Genomic DNA, 4919 nt, shown 5'->3' with positions numbered 1-4919 from the left:
CTCTGGGTTTTTTTGCTTGTTATGGTTAGAGACCGACCCAGGGATTATTGCTGATGTTATTACGGACCGTTTCATCAACAAATATACAAAGGGAGTACTTAAAAATGTGTATTACCTAGCAGACCACTGATGTAGTTAAAGAAGTTTTGCCTCTGTAGCAGGAGCTTACTGCCCGTGTGTGTGTGGAGAGAGCCTGGCGCTTTGTTCTTTCCACGGGACATCAGGAATGATTGCTTATGCTTCTGATGCGGGTAAGTTGCTATTAGTAGCATTAGCGGACAAAAGTAATTTCTTTTTTCTCAAGGGACTGTAATGACTATTATTTTGTTATCGGAACAGAGGGAAGTGACTTGTTTTCTTCTGAATGCTACCAAGCTACTTCATAATTGCACTTAGCAGCTGATTTTAAGGAATCTGTTTTTCAGAGGTGCAGATCCTGCTCAGCTTCCACTGAAATCAAGGGAGGAGGTTGCGAAGAGCTCTGGGACCATTATTTATTGATACTGTAGTTTAACAGCTTGCTTGTCTAGTTGCATTATGGTTGTAAAAACAATCATATTCTTATTTTGAGAGGAGTCGGCCAGAGCTGGCAGATACCTCTATTTCTCTATGTGTTGTGTGTAGTCTACAGCTACATATTCCTGTATATTGAGAAGCTTTCAAGGGGAACATGGGGAACATGTAGAAGGATCTCTTGTCCCCTTTCTAAGTCTTTCTTTTGATTTCAACTACATAACATGATTTTTTTTTTTAATTATTAGAAGAAAAATATTTTTAAGTCTTGAAGCTGATTATTTTTGGACACTAGCAGGTGGAGGAAAGGAGGAACTGAGATAATAAAGTGAGAAGTTGCAGCTGAGCTAGTAAACAATGCAAGATATATGGGCAGAGGCATAGCTGTAAATAGCAATAATCCAGAATTATATTTGCCTGGTCTGAGTACAAGGGTTCTTTTCACTTCTAATGTTGACTAGCCCTGAAATGTGAAAGGTACTGCAGGGAAAGAAGTGTTAGTTTCTCTCCCTTAAAGCTCCCTTGATTAGATTTGTTTGTCAAGTTAACAAATGCATGTGAAGTGCATGAGCCTTGATAACATCTCCTAAATAATGCTGTTAAAGTACCGATTAAGCTACAGTAAAACAAAATGAAACACAGATGCAGGATCCTGTTTTTGAAAATGCACATCTGTCATCTCTAGAAAAGGATTATGTAAGCTACATTAGTAGGGGAGGAGTCCGGACAAGCTCAAAATAAAATAAATAAAAGCTTCCAACTGGAGCCAGCACAAGCTAATAGGATTGCAAATACTTGCAAATATGGAAAATGTAGTGTACAGAAAGTAGGCATAAGCTATACTCAGGTGAAATGCCAGGGTATGTAAGCGAAGTTGAGATGCACGCAGGAATTTGCTAAGTTCACTCGTTGAGTGCTTCTGTTACCTTCAGAACAACAAAAAAAACTCAAAACCAAAGGATTTTTATGTTTATGGGGCTTTGAGACTTCACATCAAGGCCTCCAGCAGAAAAACAGATTCCAAATCTGTGTTAATAGATTATTTCAAGTCTCACTAGGAGAACGTAAGCCATCTGATGAAGATGTTACACCCTCTTGCAGCAGTCAGAGGTTTCTTTGGAGGGTTTCCATTCCTGTTTGGGTTGGTCAGGTTTCGTGCTGCATAGAGGGGAAGTTTCAGAAGAGCAGAGGTCATGGCAGCGATCCACAAAGCCTTGGGGCAGCGCTTTCCAGCCTGCAGCTGGTAGGTCCCCTGAAGTCTACAGACTGCATCCATTCCATGGCAGGATTGTTGTGGCAGTGCACAGCGCGGCAGTGTCTGGATTATCTGGACAGCAGCGATCTGCTGCTTTGTTTTTAACCTTCCCACTCCCCAACAGATTATCAGACCGTTGACCTATGTGATACAGCTCGCTGTCATTAAGGAGGGCTAGGAGAGTTGAAGAAAAGTGTGAGAAGCCTTGGGGCAGGCAGGAATGACTCACAGGTTAAATTCCTTCCGATTCCCTTCTGTTAGCGACTATCATCTTGCTGATACCACAAGTTACAAGGTTTATCTTTCATGCACATAAAGACAGATTCTTTTATAATCCAGAATGCCTATTGTACTTCAAATAGGAAAACAACTGTGATATTTGGCTGCTATTTTTTTTTCCCCCCTTCCTGTGAGTAATGCAAAGCATGTGTACACACCTACATACATCCTCAGAATGCTTTTCTTTTGGTAAGGCCTGTGTACATTTGCGGCCAGTGCCACTGCAGCTCCAGAGCTTCTGCTGAAGTTCTCCAGCATATGCCATGTAGCAAGGGAATACGGTGGACTTTCTGAAGTGTAAATGGTCTAATAACATCTACGGTTCATACTGCATGTTTTTAGATTCCGGCAGATACCGAACCACAGACAGGAAACCATGATTTGTGGTTACTTGTCCCAATCTAGCTGGGAATTTTTGGCAAAGAGCAGTTTAACCTTTATTTTGGAATGTGTAATGGGCAGAGCAGCTGCAGTGGGTGGCAGGTGAGGGACGACAGAATAGTTTCCTCTGCCTGGGTTCTTGTAGTGGCACATCTCATTGTAACAGTCCAGCAATTCACAGTCTGTTAGGCTCATCTCATGGCTGATTTACGTTCTTGTTTTGTCGGTGGGGAAACTGGGGTCCTGGTGGGGTGGATGATGTAAGTGGGGTTTCAGATGGTCTCCCAGCTGCTTCTGCTATAGGGAGGTTATCTGTTGTTGTTGGTTGTCCCCTCTCATGTACTTAATGCTGATAACCCAGAGGAACCTAATTTTCTGCTTCTGTTGCTGTCAGAGCAACAGAACAGAACAGAGACATACTGCTCAGGGGAATGCCCCAGCCACTGGGCCCAAGTCACGTGCATGCTTTTCCTTCCTTTTTTCTTCTTAACTACCTTCAAAGTATGTAGTTTGTCTCATTTCCTCTGAATCTGACTGTTCTTGCTGCAGCTGCATGGTCCTAGCAACATAATGAGGACCCAGCTCATGTGGTTCCAGGCGTCTGCTGGCATTTTTAGTTACTGTTTTGCCTGCCCTGCAGAAAGCAAAACTGGACTACCTGGGTGGGTGAAATCTTAGTTTCATTGAGGACTCTCCGGCCAGGATTTTGATCTGTTTTGTCTTTTGAAATGGCATTGGTTTCTGAAGGCTCTCTGCAATGGCAGTATTGCTGGAATCCATTTTGCAGGAACCAGTGTGGCTATAGAAAGGGGGAACAGTAGAGCTTCAGGCTGTTCTCTGCCCTGGCATTCCCATGTGCCCCACCAGGTCTGCAGGAAACCTCCTTGGGCAAGAACAGTAATCTGTATGTGTGGCTTATTGTGGCATCAGTAAAGAAATCTCTAAAGATATATGAAAACAGGCTTAACTTTATTATTGTTTGCTGAATGCCCAAACTCCTATGAGGTTTTCTTAAGTATTTTCCTCCAGTGGATAATATGTGAACAGCCATGGGGGCAGGAGGAGAACAGGATCCCTCCTCCTTCACAGGCAGATGACCGCCCTGCCTACGGGACCTGGCTGGTGCATGTGCCCTCTCCTTCCCTATCCTGCCATCCCATGATTACTTCAGCTTTCCAGGCAAAAAGGAGCTGGAAAGTCCCTCCTCTGTGAACAGACCCTTGCGTGTGAGGTTTATGAACCGAATCCCGCACAAGGGAGGAGGAAGTTGAGCCTTTATCTGCCACCTCTTGGGTGAGTGTACTCAGCTGTTGGGTGGAGGTGCTGTGACAATGAGGATCCCTTTGTGTGAGGGATGGCCTGAACATCTTAACTGGGAATCCTGAAGAGAAGGGAGTTATCTAGGAGCAGCCCCCTTGCCTGAGCATTTCTTCCCCGGGGGCCTTTTTGGCAGGCCCCCAGTTTGACGTGCTTGAAGCGTGGATCCCTCTTTGCAGGTGCCCAACTCCTCACCCCTGGATCAGGGAGCAGGTGTTTTAATTTAGCTGTGGAAAACCTCCTGTGGAGCTTGTCGTAACTTGCTTTGTGTTGAGCGGCATTGCTTTTCTGGCATCCTTGTCTGTTCGCACTTGGTACTGCAGATGGTCTGTTGACTCATGTAACTTTATCCTTTAATTAGCACCGTGGTGTTAACGTGGTTCAGGTTGATACGGACAGGCTTTGAGTGTGTGCGTTGCTACGGGCCTTCCAGACTGGGGATGCTACAGTGTAGCATCTGGGTTAAGTTTAGAGCTTTTTCTAAGCCACCCTTGAACAAAGGCAGGCTTTATTAGAGCGTCTGCCAGGCTTCTTTACCAGAGGAGGGCTGTTTCACATCATCTTTGAATATATAATAGGATTGTATCTGCTGGTTGAGCTCTTTCAAAAGAAATTCTAACACACGCTATCCTCGAAGTACCTGCAGAAAAACTGGTTGGACTTGTTTGTTATCATCAGAGAGGTTTAACTGTGTTTTCTAATAATTTTCCTTGTTCTCTCTAGGGTAATAACATGTCTTGCCTGCAAGCCCAGAACCCTTTTTGAGGGGGACACAGAGTGGAGTCCATCTCCTTCCCCTTGGCTCAGCTATCGCTGGCAGTAGCACAGAACACATTACCTGGCATATTTTCATTGGAGCTTAATGTTCTCTGGATTTCATTTCCTTATATTTTCTTGGGAAAATACCTTCCCTTCCAGCTTTGTTTATTGCAGTTTGATATCCCTATCTCAGCCCACGTTTATCTCTCCTCTGGCTTGACTCCTTTAGAGGATGAAGCTAAAGAGGTGTGTAGAGGACCTGGGGAGGTTCGGTGTTTTCTCTTTATGCTTTATGCTGAGATTCAATAGTGCTGGTAAGTCCCATGTTTCCCTCTGTCCTCCAATAAAGAAGTGTCCTTGTTGTTGCTTGTTTATGCATATAGATGTGTTTTTGTTGTGGGTTGTTTTTTTTTTT

This window comes from Aptenodytes forsteri, unplaced genomic scaffold (genome assembly GCF_000699145.1).
Source record: "Aptenodytes forsteri isolate BGI_AS27 unplaced genomic scaffold, ASM69914v1 Scaffold15, whole genome shotgun sequence".
NCBI lineage: Eukaryota > Metazoa > Chordata > Aves > Sphenisciformes > Spheniscidae > Aptenodytes > Aptenodytes forsteri.
Note: the sequence above shows the minus strand (reverse complement) of the source record.